General features: G+C 41.4%; 1 long non-coding RNA gene across 1 annotated transcript; it reads left to right on the top strand.

Annotated features, from left to right (window-relative positions):
- The first annotated feature begins 14,670 nt into the window (after nt 1-14,670).
- LOC136433970 (uncharacterized) lies at nt 14,671-15,958 on the top strand. The gene is made up of 3 exons (XR_010755681.1): nt 14,671-14,798; nt 15,213-15,431; nt 15,821-15,958. It is a non-coding gene; the product is annotated as an uncharacterized lncRNA (long non-coding RNA).
- Nucleotides 15,959-20,292: the final 4,334 nt, after the last annotated feature.

The raw sequence follows: 20,292 nt of genomic DNA, 5'->3' as shown, positions 1-20,292 counted from the left end.
ATCTATCACACGATGAAGTGCTAGCTGCCTTAAAGCCAAATCCTATGTATGCAGGTGTGGTAACAGCACCAAAGGTTCCAACATCTACCAGTGGCCATGATCAGACAGGGCAGGGTCAGTCTCAGGCCATCGCTGAATCCAACACAAACACCACACCTGTGAGTAGTCATAATCAGCCAGGGCATCAGAACATCACTGAATCCTTTGACACTAAATGCTCATCAAAGCTGAATTCTTTGTACAAGGTTGCAGGCGAGTATCAGGCCATCACTGAATCCAACAAATACATCACATGTACAGCTAATGCAATAATTAGTGTTCATGATAAGACAGGACATGGCCAGTCTCAGGGCATCATTGATTCAAACACAAACACAACACCTGCTGTAGGGACCAGTGGTCATGATCAGGCAGGGCAGGGCCAGTCTCAGGGCATCATTAATTCAAACACAAACACCACAGCTACTGCAATAACTGGTGGTCATGATCAGACAGGGCAGGGTCAATATCAGTCCACCACTCCATCCTTATTTGTTAGAAATCTAGCATATAACACAAGGTTATCTGTTTCACAGCCAAATTTGAACACAGGTGTGGAATCACCACGAAACAACCCAAAATCGAAAGGCGCTGGTCCTGGGAAATTTGCTAAAAAGACCCCTGGACCCCCAAATCGAATCAAACCCCCTGAAGATGAGCCTCCCCCACTCCCCCCACACCGTAGAGGTGCTGATGCCCTGCCAGCTGTCTCACAGCCTCACCTGCAGGAAGATGTGGACTCACCACTAAATAGCCCCAAACCGAAAGGTACAGGTCTGCTGCAAATTGCTAAAAACATGACCCTTGGAACAGGCAACAAAAACATACCCACTAAAGATGAGCCTCCCCCACTTCCTCCACTCCGTAAAGGTACAGATGCCCTGCTAGCCGCTTCAGACCTGTATGAACATGTGAACTCACCACAAATTAGCCCAAAACTGAAAAGTAACGTTACAGGCCTAAGGAGCTTTGCTAACAACAAGACCATTGGAGCAGCTAATCGAAAAATACCCTCTAAAGAAGAGCCTCCCCCACTCCCCCCACATGGCAAATGTTCTGATGCCCAGTCTGAGGAGTCAGCAGAGGTTCAAGACAACCTGCACGTCTATGAAAATAAAGACCTTGAATAGCATCCTAAAGTTCGAACACCCTTCTTAAAGGTCTACACATCAATTCTGATTTTATTCACATTTCTGTGGAAATTACTTCTTAATGGTTAAACCAATTTTCAAATTTGCACCATGTCCCATGGGCATAAACATGGTGAAACTAAGACCAGCTATTACTGTACTTATTCAGTCCTGCAGTATCAAACTGCAGCAAAGGGTATATATTGACCTAACATGTTTGCAAAAAAGATGTTAATTCACTGAAAACCACCTAGATCAGTTCAGAACAATAATACTTTATACTTGACTTGACTTACTTACTTGACTTATGTCGGGTGCCAGTCTCCCTCATCCGTCACCCGAACCACTGTAGCCGCCCAGAAGCTCCTGTCCTGCATAGCCTTCCCCATGGCATCAATTTGTATGCCAGTGTCTCTTTTGAGGACATCTATGTATGTTAAGGGTGGTCTTCCTTGTCTTCTTTTCCCACGTGTTGGGGTCCATAACACTAAGTCCGAGACTATTTCCCTGTTGTTTCTAAGGCAGTGCCCGGCAAACCTTAGACGTCTGGCTCGTATCTTGTCTGACACTTTTGGGAGACCAGCATAGAGTTCCTTATTTGTCCAGTGCTGTTCCCATGTTATGTAATGCACTCGTCTTAGCATCCTAGTATAGCAGCCGTCTCTTATATCTCTAATATACTTTATACACTGGCATGTTAATTGAAATATTCTTAGAACCTACGCCTAGGGACAAATGTTGTGTTTCCGGTTACCCGACCGACCCTTGCAAAAACCTGCTGACCCTAGCCTTTTGAGGGGTCGATCACTGTCAAGCAAAATGTTCGATCTGAGTGATGAAAATATTCAAAACAGAACTCCAATTACTCTTGCAAATTTTCTTATACACATCTTGCATATCCCACTATGTTAACAGATTAAGGCTTTAAATAGTTGATGTAATAATGGGTAGTAAACATTGTACCTCTCTGATCAGTTTATTTACATGTGCGTATATCCATACGATTACAATGCAACGTTGAAAATACCCTTATGCAGTCGTACATTGTTCAACTGTGTTGATTGGAACACATCTGAGGAAATGTAAAAAGAATTTCTACCTACCGACCATGATCTTTATCAGGGCTGTGATTTAGAAACACAATGTTAATTTCCACAGACCTTAAATATACCTATTGTACATTCTACATCTACTTACACTGTAGTATCTGTATCTATACCACGGTACTGTTACAGTAGTCATAATTACTAACAATGAATGTATTGTATCCATTTTGTTACGTGGTGAAAGTTGAAGCAAAGTGTACATGAATGGCAACTTTAAGATTAAAGTTATTTGGAAGTACATGTATATAAAATAATCGACATTCACTTATCATTAATTAGTACTGTGCGTATCAGTCAAAGCTTTGTTTATATATATTGACTGGCATATTTGTAGAACTGAAAACTGAAACTCTAACAGTTAAGTATTGAGTGATTCACCAATTACATTTCATTTGTCCAAGTATCTCTTATCAACTTGGATGCATGCATTCAATCGTGTCACATGGCTGTTGACTTTTTTGGGGAAAGCTACTTAAATAACAGCTGTCATATTGACATTATTACACACTGTATTGGCAAAAATATGCACAGAAATTATGATAACGTAGCATGTAAAGTGTAATTAGATTTAGATGCATTGTTGTTGTTGTTCACGTAGTTGTGTCAATGGGAAACATTATCTAAGGGACCACCAAAAAGTAATCACATTGGCCAAGTAGTCATCATCACGCATAGGTTTGTACAGGTTTGCTGACTCAGAGGTGCTTTCTTGTCTGGAACACTGATTCTCCTGCTTTAGACAACAGTCATGTATGTAACGTCACATTGTAAAGAAAAAATGCTGTACCAGCACATACGTGCTAATGCTATTTCATAAAAAAATATCTGTTCATGATGTTTATGTTCTGTAGAAACTGGATACAATACAAGTATCTTCACAAGTAAGATTTTGACCATAAGTCGCGTGGACATTGCCATCAATGCTGGCTAAGAACAATGGTGTTTACAAAGAAACGTGTGGTGGTATGTTTCCCCGTGGTCACATGTTTTCACACATGTGCCTCAGTCAATACTTGTGTCCTTTATATGATTTATCCAAATGGGGACTGAATACACAAAATCAATTTAGGGCCTTTAGAATACGTCAGCTGTAAAAGCTAACATTATTTGGTATATGTATTATGTTTTCTTCAAGATGAGAATGTATAGCAAAAAATCATTTAGGTTTGCCCAGCAATACGATTGCTTTTGAATGTTATATGAGCAAATTATCATTAACGTTAGATGATTTAGTCTGTACACTTGAAGAAGCCGACGCGGCAAAACCAGCCGTGGTAACAGGCTGAATAAAAATTCTAAATGGGAACTATGCGGCTCCGGATGTCTTACTGAGGGACGACTGTGGTGTGAAAGATGTTAGTTAGCTTGAGGAATAAAGCCACTCTTAGGCTACTTTATACATCATCAGATGATTGCTTACACGGAGAGAGCAGAAAATAAAATATAACAGTTTATGAACGACCCACTAGCCTGGATACCAGACTGTTTCCAGGGTCTACACAGGTCAGTTCCACGGCTCTAGGGACAACAAAAAAACTGTACCACGAACTCCCCTCAGTTTGACCCTGGGCTATGGTATTTCTTGGGGGTATTTTTGCCCTCGGAGCCGATGGCCTGTGTGACAAGTTAAAATTTGCAGTTACGCTAGAACAAGCTTTTAGCATGCACAGAAGCGCTCCTATGGCCATGTAGATTTCATAGACCTGTCAATGTTTGACAATTATAGACTAGTAGTCATAGACTCGTCAAAGAGTTGGTATCCGATTATGTTCTCGACGATGAGAACAACACCTTAACACCTTAACAAACGGATCCCAGCCAAGGCTCTAAATACCAACCATATGCAAGTTAATGCAGGTAGAATTGGATCACCCGTCCGGCAGGATGACAAGCCCGACAACAATGAATCGTCCCGAGCTTGGCTGTTGAAAAGGGACCATCAGACTTGAACACTTGGGTTGACTTCTTCGGAATTCTTTAACTATTGCAGCACTGTTTGCAGTTAGTGATCGCACTGTTTGCAGTCAGTCAGCCGTTCACACAACACGAGCTGTGTAGTAAACCGTGTCATTCTAAGTTGTATAGCTTTGTTGACGTGATCTGCCCGCGTCTCATTATCTCCATGAAAAATGGAGATATAGTTTTGGGTGTGTCTGTGTGTGTGTCTGTGTGTCTGTTTGTGTTTCCGGGCTACTGTAGTGAGCATAACTCAAGAACCTTTTGATGGATTACAATGATATTTAGTATATGGACAGGTGTTGGGAAGGCGACATTCAAGGTCGATTTTTGGACCCCCTGGTATGTGACCATGGTATTGCAGCAGAACTTTCATAGATGTGCTACGGTTTTGGTTTTCTTGTGGCAGATAGCTTGTGATGTAATTTTGTAGGTTTGGGCCCCCAAGCAGCTTGCTCTGGAACTGCAGGGGCGCTAATGTAGAAATCTTCTAAGGAGAATAACTGAACACTTGAACGGCGGACTTCCATGATATTTAGTATGCAGGAATGTACATGAAGTGAAAATTATGCTAATTGGGACCTTATTTGCATATTTGATAAGGAAAATCTATATTTGCAGTGTTTTCCATTATGAGACTTTTAAGTCTCATAATGGAAAACATTGCAAATATACATACATGTAACATAATATTATGTAGTGTATGGCAAGTGGAACATCAACAGATACCAATTATGTAAATGAATTTTTTTGTTTAATCAAAAGCGTTATAATTCATCTAAGTCGTAAATTCTTCGACTGTGAATATTGCGACATATGTAAGTTAGTTAAAGGTGTTCATGACCACGCATAGATTATGTAAATGTGTAAATCATTTGCATAAACAGAATAGTTAATGGAGATATGAGGTCTCCGAACTCTTGTTAACATAGCTTTGCGACCTATATCCTTTTTGTTTCTTTATATGATATGTCTAGAGGTGAGTTTTCGAATTGCTTACGTATCGTACATATCTAACGAAGACCCTTATGCAACCTTGCTAGCACTCTTGTATGTACAGTGTACTCTTGACTCCTATGTCTAGACAATGAAATTGCAAAAGACAATGACATGAATGATGAGCCGATCGCGAGTGCTGTCGATAAAACAATCTGTTGGGTCACGCTACGTTTGAATGTTATGTTTTCAGACTAGCTGATGACAAGCGAAAGCTCAGGCTCGAAGTAGACTCTAACACCATTGTTAAAACCGCGGGAAGCGTCTTCCAAGGGCCTAGTTTACCTTCACGTATAATTTCAGAAAGGCTCAAGTTAGAACCAACAGGTTTGTGAATTTTCATAAAAATTATATTGCGTTAAGTTTATCATGACTATCGTTGACATTCGTGACGTCTTAGATTATCCACACACCCAAAACAACCTGTCTGAATATCTAGATTACCTCTCAACACTGTAAACAGTCATACAATACTGAAGACAGGGAAGTGGGAGATGCATACGGGTTAACACGGTTCACTTACTTCATTAGAGACGGCAGAAGCCATGTCCATCTTGTTTTGGCACACCTCGTTGTTGAAATATCTTTCTGCCTGACTTGACTGCTTCGTGTTGTTGGTGGTTCGGCCGTGGAATGTTTTTCGGAATGTATTTCCTCCCGTCCATTATTCACTTGTAGGCGGACAGTGCTTAGTGTGCTAGGGTGTATTCAGATCCGGAGTACGTACCGTGACGGCCATGGACTACCTGTAGTCTTCTCGTCTTTTCCTCCTGGAAAACTCCTGAGGTGAGTATCCCTTTCTTTATCTTTTACCTAGATCTTGCAACACTACAAAGTGTACTAAGTGTCCGGCCTCAGTTTGTATAGCAAGTTGTATAAAAATCAAGGCGATATGGATAGAAGGCTAGCCGCAGAGATTTCTTGGTCGCCCAATAAACACAAACTTAACGTCTTATTACGGTGTCCAAACAGGCTTGTGCTCGAATAAAATGATTCGAACACGCTTCGTGTGCACTATTGTCGAACATTCGAACACCGGATTCGGTCGTACGTTGGAACTGCTGTTCTTCCAATTTTGGACAAAAATTCATCTGGTAAGAAGTGGTAGCTACATGCGCCACATGCAGTTGGTCGCTGCTCATATGCATGCCTTTTCCTTTTATTTCACTGATTTTTAAACGTTTATCAATGAGATGGCCACGATGCTTTGGACGAGATCGATACTAACATTTAACTAGTTTTTTCCCAATGCTTTACGAAGTCATAAAAATACGGTTGCTTGCATTTTTTTTTTTACTTCGGTTTTTGACAGACAAGGACGACGTGGCACTGCACTCAAGTTTTTATAACTTATATTAACAGTGCCACGTACAGATAACAACATACCCATTTGCATTTGGTCGATCGTATCTCTGTTAATAACTACTTAGATACATTATCAATTCCGTGTTTTTTCAAAAACATGTCAAAACTTGTAAATTACCCTTAGGGTGATAAATGATTTGTTATACATCATGCATGCAACCTACGAACGAACACCAGGGTTGACTGTGGAAGTCGCGGCCGATAAAAGAAAGTGCCCTCCGTGCCAGGAATGCCCCTCCCCCCACGCCCGGTCTGAATATATTAGGTTGTTTTACCCCATGCTAACGGATAATGAATGCAAGGAAGCAGGCAGGTAGACACGGGTGGCGACACTATGGCAACACTGACTTAGTTATATGGATGACATCCACCCGCGCATCAATAACAATTTGCGACCAAACAGTAAATCATACAAATTAGCTGCAAATTGAGCAAATATATGCCGTTAATTGCCAAAAAATATCGGAAACTTATGCTATGCATGCAATGCCTCTTTTCCGTAAAACGAACTGATATGGTCGCAAACCTACTCATTGCACAAAATATTTTTCGAGCCTGAGCGAAGTCTTAAAAGAAAATGAAAATAAGGAATTTATGGTTTGGTGTACCATGTTATGTCAGTTCAGTCATTTGCATTTCCTGACCACTTAGATCTGATGATAAAGGCAACTTTTTCGCTCGCTCGCATCAATTTTGTGGTGCCCAGAGGATGTCGTCGAAATCAGCATGGCCTACCTGGTAAAACGACAGGTGCCATGTTTTGGCACACCTGCTGTTTATCCACAAATATGCCCTGTCGCAGTTGTGCAACTAGCCTTTGTCTTTGACCTGACTGATTCATGATCTACAATATGCTTTGCGTGTAGGTATGCTTAAACCTGCCACATGCAGTGTTTATCTATCTGTTTAACTCATCTAGTTTGTGATCATCTTCAAGCATGACTGTTCCCCTGGAATGCCTAAACACTGTATTATGAGGTCCTTGAGAGGCGTTCCAAAAGCTCGCGACTGAACACAGGGTCTCACCCAAACCATTAATGATTAAACATAAAAATGTTTTGCCAATTTCTATCAAAAATCAGTCATCCTAAACCATGCATAAATACGAGGGGTTGTCCAAAACTTCGCAACTCAACTCGGACACAAATAGCCTGTGTTGCACAGTCTCTCGCTGTCAGGGAAAATAATTGGGCCTCCCCCTTGGGACCTGGCCAGTGGAAGGGCTGCTAGAACTAGAAGCTTGATTTAGTCATGCGAGGACACAAGAGGCACAACATAGAATTTTACAAGATCGACTACCGGCCCTCCAATGGTCACATGTAACATTAAAACATTGAATGAGAAAAGTATCAATTTTATCGTTTGTGAATCTCACTCTGCCATTCAGTTAAATGAATTCAACTCGTCTGTCGATGTTCCTCTCTATCGTATATTTCACATGGTTGAATAGTCTTATGATGGAATGCATCGGATGTATAAATGTCCTTATTGATTATGGATCTGGATTTGAATTATTGCCATGTAAGCATGTCAATCATCACTCAAGCTACCTACATGCCAAATTTCAGGACTTCTTGAGTTATCCTCTTTCAAACATTATCTTACAAATCAGTTTTAATTTTCTTCCAGAGAAGATCCAGGCAAATCAGGTCTAAACGACGTTCACAGAAGAGCGACGAAAAATGCAGGTCCTGAGTGTGGCCGCCATTCTTCTGTTTCTGAGAGGGAGTCTTGGCGCCACTGACCTGTCACAAGAACAGATCAACACCATCTTACAGGCCCACAACAACTACAGAAAGGCCGTCAACCCTACAGCTGCCAACATGGAGTATATGGTGAGGCATTTTCTTGTCTATCATCGTTATTTGCTCTACGGAATACTATTACGTCCATTTCAATCTGTACTGAAGCACCTATGAGGCTAATATGTTGGACAACAGTTGATTTTGAAAATATGGGATGTGGCTAAACGGGTATGACAATGCCAAACTTGCTGTTTGCACTCTAAAGAACACTGTTGCCGCAACATTGGTGTACGTGCTCCAAAAGAGACGATATGATTATATGAATGACATCCTCTGGGCAACCCAACATTGATGCGAGCGTTCAAAGAAAACGAGTTGGGAAAAAGGTGCCTCCATTTTAACGTGTAAGCCGTCCAGAAGGTTACATACGGAACACAGATAATGCACACAGAGAATGTCAAACCAAACAAAGATTCTTTATCTTATTAACTCTTTTTCATTTGACTGGAGAAGACTTTGCTCAAGACTCACACATCTTACAGCTTACTTGTACTGATAGACGTGGTACAAAAATTACTTGCAACAAAACATTTTTGCATGCACAACAAAAGCCTAACAGACTGAGGTAAAACTAATCATTTCATTACGATACCACTATTTCTCTTGTATATTTTGTGTGCATTTTATGGCATTTGTTGCCTCATTTTGAAGCTTTTTCGTACGATCTACAGAACATCGATGTGCGCGTGAACTTCATCCATTTGATCAAGTCATTGTGGTCTTATGTACATATAACTGTACTGCAAGTAGGATGTCCTATCAAGGACTAAACGAGCTTATATGTTATCACTATGATTGTCATCATCATTGTCATTTTAGCATAAAGAAACACCTTCATGATTTCTATGTGCCATTTGTCCTTCTAAGGAGTGGGACGATAGCCTGGCGACCATAGCGCAGGGCTGGGCGGACCGCTGTGACTTCGCACACAACCCGAATCCTGCGGCAACTTACACCGGGTCGTCTGTAGGGGAGAACCTCTACGCCGGCACTGGAAGGTAGGTAACTACGCGTGTTGGACGCAAATGTAATGTCAACAGCTGAAGTTTATTTATTTCAGCTTGATCCTGTACATTCTTTTAAGCCAGAATGTGGAGATGATAAGTATGACAAGAGATTTCACGATGCTAAGGAGAATTATATAACTAGTACCCCATTATTATTTCACCAATGTAGTTGGCCCCTCGGGACTTAGTGTTTGTATTGCATCAACCGTAGTGCCTTCTTAATCTAAGAAACGTATTTAATGGACAGATCGAAATACACAAGATTTTGTTATGCATTTGATGAAAGCGTAAATATAAATCTGAGTACCTACTTACCTACCTATTCCCTTGACAAAGTAGCAATGAAGATGGACATCTGTCTCCAGGCTCGTCCATTTGAGAATTTGAGTACAACTACACACAAGAGAGTGCCTTCTATGTCGAAAGAATGATTGTATATCAGACGAGATAATCAATTGAATTGTTATTTGTTAATTCTCTATTTTGACGGTCAAACAAATAAAACTTATAGCTACACTGCTGGCAAGGAAACCGAGAACTGGCACAGTGAGGTATCTGACTACACGTACAGCAGCAACTCGTGTAGGTCTGGCGCCGTCTGCGGACATTACACACAGGTATACGTAATTATATAAGGACCTAAGATGTCCTAATTCATTCAGTGAAAATATCTGATTCAATGATGGAATACGTTTTAATGGCCCGGTCCTATCTTGAAGAAAAAGTCTTGTAGAAAGGAGAAAAGGAATGGATGGTAATAATGGTATAGTATATGCGTGAGTGCGTGTGTGTGCGTGTGAATGTTTATGTTGCCTTCTACCAGGTTGTGTGGGCCACCAGTCAGAAGCTTGGGTGTGGCTGGAAGCTCTGTGGTACACTGGCTACCGTCAACTGGAACAACGCCAACCTGGTGGTCTGTAACTATGCTCCAGCGTAAGTCGGTAGACTTTTATTTGCAGTTTCCATTGCGTCTTTCAGCTTCCATTTCCATTCATTTGTTTCACCAGAAGATTATCACACCCTTGACCTGTCTTGTGCCACAGAATTATTCTGAAGAAATTATAGATAATTTATTTCATACTTCATGCCCCGTTTTAACTGGCCGACGATCGCCGAGCGACTATGCAGGGACCAAAATTGGATCTGTGTGACCCTTGATTTCGTAAGTGGTATATGATGCAAGGTGTTAAAGTAATGATTTACAAGAGAACAAATCACGTAAAATCGTTCTTAGTCTATGAAATTCTCTGAGCAATTTGCCAAATCTTTGGTCGCTTAGCGGTCGCAGCGCAGTTGCAGCCTTTAGTGGAAAGGGGTGTTACCGGACCTTGGCTTATGTTGTACTCTCTACAGGGTACTACTTTTGTATTTTCTACAGGGGTAACTTTATTGGACAGAAACCCTACATCAGTGGTACACCCTGCACCCATTGTGCGAACGGCAACGACAGCTGTTCCGACACCCTGTGTGGTAAGGAGTCAGTCACGATACAATACAGTTAGTCCAGATGAAAACTTGTCAAATTCTTGCTGATAGATTTTAAAAATACACTTTATCAAGTGAACGGCCAGTGTGTGATGTTTTAATCCATAGATATGTTAACAAATCTTCCATCAGACTTAGCATTTTCCTCTCTGCTGGGATGCCTGTAATGGCATATATATCTTACCCTACCTGGTAAGTGATCCTTGAATATACGTGTTATACATATAGACTTCAGATCCAGGATTGCAGCGGCAAACCCTGATTATGAGCTCGACCATGTATACATAACTATCCTTTGTTGTTTTCAGGCAACCCTTCTAACACTACCGGTGCTCCCAGTGGCAATGGGACTGGAGGTAGGTGCCAACAGCAAGCCTTGTTTAAGATTTTCAAATTGGTCTCTAAACCAGACTTTCTGAGTTGATGGTTATCAGTTTGTGGAACCTGTACTACTGACATGATTTGTACGTATGATAAACAGGTCACTGACAAAGGAGAAACCATGCAGCACTACGTGTCGACCGATTTTCACTTGATAGTTAATCTTTGTTGGTAGAAGTCATTCTGAATCAAAGTTGTAAACTGTCATCGCAAAAACGGTATTGAATCAACTTAGCCTCCACCAGGCCCTCTTACGGGCGTATGAATCGTAGAATTCGGCAGAAAAGGAGTAATTAGCCAGTAGAGTCAGTCCATGGTGAAGGTCACATTTCGCCCGTTTAGGAGCCTTTCAAAGAAACCCTAGCAAATATTCTCCCCATAGTCGGCGTAGTTAGTCTGGTAGAGGCTAGAATCAACACTCTAAAATGTACATTCTGTGTCTAAGTATCGTATCATAAGCTGAAATGTTATTGTTCGGTGCTTTTTTTGTTTACTATGTGAATAAGTGTGTTTGTCTGTCTGTCTTCTGCAGTTGCGGTAGGTTTGTGGCCCTTGAACGCACGGTATGGAGCATCAGACGTAACCGGAAACGGAAACAACGGGACGGCATACGGAACCCAGTTAGCCCCAGGACCGTATGGACACGCCGGCGGAGCATTCCAATTTTCGGGAACTGCAGATTCCTACATCCACATTCCCAACAATGGCAAGCTGGATGTGCGCAACTCCTACACCATACTGGCCCACATATTTCCAACTGGCGATAGTGGACCAATCTTCGACTACGTCGGGAACAACATGCAGTGGGCAGTGCACTTTTGGCAGCTGTCTCCACAGATGCTACAGTCGCGGTAATTTTACTTAACATTTGCTAACATAATTCCATCACTGGCACCAGGGTACATAATTCCGCCACCCTGTAAAGATACGTCCAAACAGATCTCCAACCCAACGTCCCCCAGATTTGCACTCCTGTATTTCTAAACTGTGCATACCTGGGGCGCTGCACTAGAGATCTTTCAAACCAACTGTTTTTCAAAAGTGGTGGATTTATGTAACTCGGCGGATTAATGTTAATGGAGGTTTCCAGACACTGAATATTTATCATTTAGAATGATCATTTCCCTATCCAGTACTTTTTAAACCACCTTCTTTAAAAATACTTATCTCTCGCTGTCATCGCTGATGGTGACGTCGGTCCTCTAAACACATTTTGCTAGAAAGAACAAAAAAAGCAAAGAAAATTTTGGCTTGTATGTAAAAGCCCTACTAACAATAACAGGTTTAAAAAAATCTATGTTGATTTCTTATTCTCATAATCGGCAGATGAATGGTATTTTTACTGTCTGCTGTAGGTCGGTAGGAAGAGATGGATATTTCTCACGTGACGTCACTGCAAATGTGCTGCAACAAAACGCTTGGAATTACGTTGGTGGAAGATACGACAGTACAACAGGGATGGCTTCCATCTGGAACAACGGCCAACTTGTCCGTGAAACACATATCGGAGTTGCCGAAGTTGCAAGTCAGTACCCCATCCGGGTGGCGGTGAGGGCCGGAGACAGCCGGTACTACGCGGGTCGCATAGCTTGCCTGCAGCTGTACAACTACGCCCTGACTCAGGCACAGATTACTGCAGCCCGTGATGCGTGTGGAGGTGAGTTCAATGTCCACGGCATATGATATGGCATCAGGATATCGGGGTTCTCTTTTACACAACTGTAACAGTGTGGTTTGAGCGCCACTTACTGGTCGGGACCTTTTAGCGTTTTAGACCTTTCAACGCAACAGCAATGCCTCTCACCTTCAACGTAGCAGGTTTGGAGAGTCGATTCAGCGACACCGTATGAAAAAAAAAACCCGGCCTGAATTGTAATATCGTATACCTGCAGACGCTAATGTAAGGTACGTTTTATAACGATATCTTAGCAAAATGGATTTTGTTGCGCATAACGCAATAAAACGACATTTCAGTCCCGAAAGCGATATCGTAGACGTAAAACGATATCGATTTAATGTAAAAATACGTATAACGTAGACGCATTTTCGCTAAATCAAGGTACGTTTTTAAATACGGTATTTTGACATGGAAATGCCATAATGTGTATGGCATTATTTCCGTGTCAAAATATCGTATTCAAAAACGTGCCTTGAAATAGCGAAAATACGCCCACAGTGTACATATTTGTACATATCGTTTAATAATAAGTACAGATACGTATATCGTACACGTATTTTGGCTATTTTTCGGTACGTTTTTGAAGACAATATTTTGACACGGACATGATGCCATATCAGTGATACGTCTACGATTTTCGGGACTAGAATTTTTGAGGTGGTCAAGGCAGATTAGCAGGCGTTATGGGACCATATACACCAAGGAATATGCGGGTCATTATCCAGATTTCTGCAAGGGGGATCAATCGAATTGGGAAAAGTCAGTTTTGGAGTTGGACGACTTCGAAATATGTTTTTCCGCTCCCTTTTTGCCCAAAGTGATTTTTGAACAGTTCATTTTTGTATATGGAGGGGTGTAGGGTGAGATATGCTTTACTTGTCGCAAATGATGCATTTCTAGTGTACATGTACATTTATTATCTCCATGAAAAATGGAGATATAGTTTTGTGCCTGTCTGTCTGTTTGTCTGTCTGTTTGTGTTTCCGCACTACTGTAGTCATCATAACTCAAGAACCTCTTGATGGATTACGATGATATTTGGTATGTGGGCAGGTGTTGGAAAGCCGAAGTTTAAGGTCGATTTTTGGCCCCCTGGTATGTGACCTTGGTACTGCAGCAGAATTTCCGTTTTTGTTTCTTTTGACTTGGACGTGCTATGGTCTTGTGTTAGATATACAATGAGGACACAGGTGATACCACCTTCATAGAAATAATGATTCTGCTTACATACATACATACATACATACATACATACATAATCATACTCTAACGAGTGATGCATATAAAAAGTTCTGCTTCCAGTATTCTCGGTTACACATCATTTCTGTCAGGTCTTTTCCACTTCGACCACTTTCTAATTCTATAATGCTTTTAAATGTGGAGTATGGACGGCCTCTTCTCCTTTTGGCTTCTGGTTTTACTTACATCTACGTGTAAATATTAGTTTGTTCCCACCATGATATCTTCATCTATTAGATAAGTTTATTGTAAATAATTGTCCAAAGGATAACTGCAAATAACTCGATACTAATTGGAAAAACAGAAAATAAAGAAAGACAATAGAATAATGACAAAGACTTGAAATGTCAATATCATCATCATGATCACCCAGTAGCAGATTCCAGCCCAAACGAAGGCCATGTGGAAGTCTTCGAAAACAATGGCTACGAAACCATACTTTTGTGAGAAATACTTTTTTAAAATGTTTGACTTTTCAGGTAGCACAGCGGGAACAGGATGCTACTTCAACTGTTCCAACGGTCAGCAGATCGACTGTTTCAGGAGATGTGACGGTTTCTTCAACTGCTCTGACGGAAGTGACGAAATGAACTGCATACCGGTACCATTAGGTGACATATAAGCAACCCTTATACAATCAGTCTTTGCAAAACATTTCTTAGTTGCTCACTTACATCAAGGCAAAAACAAACGAAATCAAAAGAAAGAGAAGAAGCTTGTATTGTAGATTTTGTGACGCTATATCAGCATCAATGATACCTTGTTCCTTTCAAAATCAACGTTGCATTTTGCATCAAACTTTGAATATTTACGTATCCCCTACATACCATTGAGTTCACATGACGCTAGCTAGCATGTTGCACGTAGTTTTGGTACTAAAACAGACAAATGTGTAGCATAAGTACTGAATCAGTAGCTGTCAACTCTAACCTTCATCAACATACATCAGCATACATGCATTGTGATAGAAATATCAATGTTTGATTGTATATCATCATATCATTAAAAGAACAAATCACTTTCAGGCCCCTCTACAAGTGCCACGCCATCTCCCAGTACCAGAATCCGTCTCGTCGGTGGTCCCTTCCCAAACGAAGGCCGTGTGGAAGTCCGGCCGGTGGACAGTTTTACCTGGGGGACCGTTTGTGACGACAGTTTCGACTCTCGGGAAGCAACCGTTATCTGTAGAATGCTGGGATACCCTGGTTATCAAACATTTCATCATGATGCCCACTTCGGACAAGGTAAGGGCCCTGACGGTCACACTTGTGCGTATATACAAGTCCGCATGAGTTGCGCATTAACAAGTTTTTGGTTTAGGTTGAACTTGCAGTCGATGAAGTCATTTCTTTGGTTCGATAACCAGGCTGCACAACGGTAGGTCAAAGTGAAAAACAACTTCTTCCCCTAAAACTTTACTTAAACCAAAAAATGTAACTGCGAAACTCATGCGCACTTGAATAAACCTACAAGTGTGACAGGGCCCGACGTAGCTTTAAGTGTTTCAAATAACAGTTTCCATCATATATTCCAGCATTTAAAAACCTATATCAAACCAACATTTTTGACATGCCTTCATACTGAAAATTATTGATTTGATTCTGATCTACCACCATTGTTATTTTCAATCCAGGGACAGGGCCCATCTACATGGATGACCTAAGGTGTACTGGGGCTGAGACCAGCCTGTTCGACTGCTCGTACCAGGGTTGGGCGAGTCACAACTGTGGCCATGGCGAAGATGTGAGCGTCGTCTGTCTCACAAGTACCGCAATGAGTAAGTCCATGATGACTACATTCTTTTATATAGGATATACGTGACTACATTTGATTACCTTGTCTTAGAGGAGTCTGTTTGACTGCTCGTACCGGGGATGGGCTAGTCACAACTGTGGCCATAACGAGGATGCAGGCGTTGTCTGTTTCAGAGGTATGACAATGAGTATGTTCATATAGATTATTATCTATAATTCAATTCAATTCAGTCTATTAGAATCAACCTTGCAGTGTTACATAAAAGCTGCATTGTGTTGATTTTTACACAAGTATTATATACAAGCAGCATCCACAATTGATAAAAAACAATACCTATGTAACATAATCTATATCATCTATATCATTTTACAGCTGATTATTGATAGTATCCATCACGTTTGAAGTTTGTAGCAGTTAAAGTTCTTTGACACAAGGTGCATACTTTCACCTCACAAATGCACTCAAATTGACTTTCACACGCAGTGAAAAATGGAGGTAAGAACGAAAACAATCAAATGATGAAAATTGATTTAATCCCTCTAGTCCACTCCACACCATCCCCCAGTAGTAGAATCCGTCTCGTCGGAGGTTCCAGTCCAACTGAAGGCCGTGTGGAAGTCCGGCCTGTGAACAATTTCGACTGGGGAACCGTTTGTGACGACAGTTTTGGAATCAACGATGGAAACGTTGTCTGCAGAATGTTAGGTTACACCGGCGCCGATCGAGTTCGCAATGGTGCTTATTTTGGGCGAGGTGAGACCTTCTATTACATGTCGTTATCAAAGACAGCAATATTAACATGCAATTTACTTTACAGTTTCTAATGAAGTAATTTATTTACTATATATCACTGTATGCAATACAGGAACAGGCCCGATCTACATGGATGACCTTCAATGCAATGGGGCCGAGAGTAGCCTGTTTGACTGCCGGTACTCGGGATGGATGAGTCACAACTGTGTCCATGACGAGGATGTAGGCGTTGACTGTCTCACAAGTATGCCCATAATGATTTTATTTGTATGACACCAAGTAAAGAAAATGAGAAAAAACTAGAGTTCGGTGACCTCATACTTCCATGAAATATTTGGATCTTTTAAGCAAATGACTTACACATTGACATAATCTATGCATGGTGATGTTGACCCTCAACTATGACTGGCACATGTCACAAGTTTAAAATTCTCATCATTTATCACTAAGGGTTCAAGCCAATTTTGTACTAATTATAAAAAATCAGACCCTAATCAGACCGGAAAGTCTGTCTGGAACTGAGGGACTAGCTAGGTCTAGGACGTGGCCGACTTCATGAGCGAGTGAGTGCGTGATTGAGTGAGTGATTGAGTGATTGAGTGAGTGAGTGAGTGAGTGAGTGAGTGAGTGAGTGAGTGAGGGGGTGAGTGAGTGAGTGAGTGAGTGAGTGTGAGTGAGTGAGTGAGTGAGTGATTGAGTGCGTGATTGAGTGCGTGATTGAGTGCGTGATTGAGTGAGTGATTGAGTGAGTGAGTGATTGAGTGAGTGAGTGAGTGAGTGAGTGAGTAAGTGAGTGAGTGAGTGAGAGTGAGGGAGTGAGCATAATCCATCTCATCGGTGGGCAAGCCTTGATCAAAATTCAAAAAATCTCCGTTGGATAATGATAGAAATATTAATGACTGATCATTTATAATCACTTTCAGGTTCTTCTACAACGACCATCGTCACACCATCCACCAGAAGCAAGGGCGTGTAACGCACTGTCATGATTTATCACTTTTCAATACTGCCTGTCTTTTTTTGAACTGAACTTTTGCAGATCAGGTGGACAAGATAGTATGTGCACATTTGTTTACATTTCTACTCTATAGATTGTTTCATTTCAGGTACTTCGTTTTACAAACAAATTTCAATTCTAAAGGTTCCTTTTTCCCCATATCCTGACAGCTGCGGATCATTGTGAGCCCTATCCGTGCGTCCATGGTAACTGCAGCAGCGGTGCAGACAACTACACATGTACCTGTGGAGATGGCTACGAAGGAGAAACATGTCAAACTCCCATTGGTAGGTGTTCTCTGACGCCTCGGCCCCAAATGTCGAGGTAAGGAAATATGCTGTCCATAAAAAGTTGTACTGATTTGCAACTGTGCCGAAATCTGCGGCTGCAACGGTGGAGAATGTAACGTGACGGTCGGCTGTGTGTGTCCCGCCAGCTGCAAGGGTGCCCAGTACTCTAAAGTATTTGTAAACTGTCAATCCCAATTATTTCACTGTTGGTTATGAAAAGTTAAGCCTTTTCATATGTATGATCTTTGCAGATGTAGATGAGTGTGATGCCGGCCATAACTGCCATGCGTTTGCAAACTGCACCAACACCTTGGGCTCTTTCACCTGCACGTGCTGGGCGGGGTTAGTCGGTGACGGTGTGACGTGTGAGCCTGCCACAATCCCGCCTCCGTCAACCACACCCACGCAGTCCACACCCATCCAGTCCACATCAGGTAGAACTTTCTAATCTATGTAATGCTTTGCGTTGCCTTTACGAGTATTGTAATTGGTATGCTTTGGTCTTGATTTTTTAACAGTAGATAGCTTTTGATGTAAAGAAGAAGTCGTTCATATTTGGCCCCCATAGCAGCTTGCTCCCAAACTGCTGGGTTGCTTTGTTCAAACAAATCTTCCACGGAGGACAACTGAACAAAGAACCGATGGATTTAGGTATATAGGTGGCTTAGACAGAGATTTACACAATGAAATACAAATCATCAGAACTTATTTAAGTAAATATTTACACAATTAAACTATTTCATGAAGGTATGAGGTCTCCTGACTCTTGTTTTCTTTGTGCTCGTCTGGTAACTGTTATTTCCGATTGTAATTGGTACTGTGTAATTGGAGATCTTGACCAATCTACGAGTGTATTTCTTGGGATTCCTAGTCTTTTTATAACCTCAGTGAAAATGGATGTTATGTTCGGTGTGGCTGTTTGTGTGTATGTTTAATAGGTCAGTAGGCCTTGGGAAGACAACACTCAAGGATAATTTAATGCCTCTTGGCGGCTTTCGCTAGTACTGTAGCATAGCGTCCGGTTCTGCTACAGTGGTACTGTATCTTTTTTGCCTTTATGTATTTTGATCTTTTTGATTTGTTGGCAGATAGCTTTAGATGCTTGATAAAAAAATGGTGTCTGTTTGACCCCACCTGCAAGGACATTTTTGTCAGAATATTTCAAAGAAGAACTGACGATCTGAAGCAAGGAACGACGGGTGTTCAATTATCTGGAGCTAGTGAATGGCATTGGGAGTAAAACGATGGTCAACGTCACTACATTGTCATTCTTTCTTGTTCATACTTTTCTGTTTTTCTTAATCAGACGGCCAAACCATCAACAAAGAAGTCGGCTCCTTCCACCAGTTCGAGTGTGACGTCACATTTCCTTCTGCGTACCTACTGAACTGGATGCGGGGAGATGAGATCGTCGTACGGTTTGTCAATGACGCAATCACCGCGACGTCAACAAACTTCACCGATAGGGTGTCCATAGTTGGAGCTCAGAAGTCACTGGGTATTACGTCACTGAGAATAACTGACGCAGGGCAGTTTTTCTGTAGCGTAGTCGACTTGGGAGCAGTGAATCCTAACAGAAACTCTGCAAGGCAAACTCTGTTTGTGTACAGTAAGTGCTGTTTCTAATTTACCTTACGGAAGTTAATTGCTATTTTTGTCTGTTGTCTGTGCTTGTGTTTGTGTGCATGGGTTTGTGTGAGTGTGAACAGCATAATTCGAGAAGTTATGAATATACATATATACACATGTGTATCTTCAATTGCTTTACTTCATTTGGTATGTGGGTGGGTTTTGTCAAAACGAAGTACTAGTTTGATTATGGCTCCCCTAGTGACTTAATATATTATTGCATCAGCACTTTAGGCTTTGATACCTCGTTCCCCTTTATGTAATGCACCATATAAGAATCAAGACGCCTGTACATGTAATTCATCTTTGCCCAGACCTTGGCATCAACTCAAGGTTACGTTTTAACATTTTAAGCAGTTTCGATGCTTTGAATTTGGACGGGTTCTAGGTCAGCACTTAAGTATCACTGTGATCTGGCAGCAGGCATTGTCGGCCCTGTATCTCGATATCTTTTGGGGATGTATCACCTTTGCCAAGAAGGTTATGTTTTGATAGTATGCGTTAGGTTAGGTCTTGTCCTATATGCGATCTGCTAGCAGGCATTAACTAAAGTAGGACCAGATTATTGTCCCTCGAATTTTGTCACTGGCTTGTATTATTTTTACAAAAGCATTCATATGCATGCTATAGAGTAGAACTCATTGCCGCCAACTACTGTAGGAGCATCCTCATTAGATAGCT

This window comes from Branchiostoma lanceolatum, chromosome 4 (genome assembly GCF_035083965.1).
Source record: "Branchiostoma lanceolatum isolate klBraLanc5 chromosome 4, klBraLanc5.hap2, whole genome shotgun sequence".
Taxonomy (NCBI): domain Eukaryota; kingdom Metazoa; phylum Chordata; class Leptocardii; order Amphioxiformes; family Branchiostomatidae; genus Branchiostoma; species Branchiostoma lanceolatum.
This window is presented reverse-complemented; position numbering and strand designations above follow the sequence as displayed.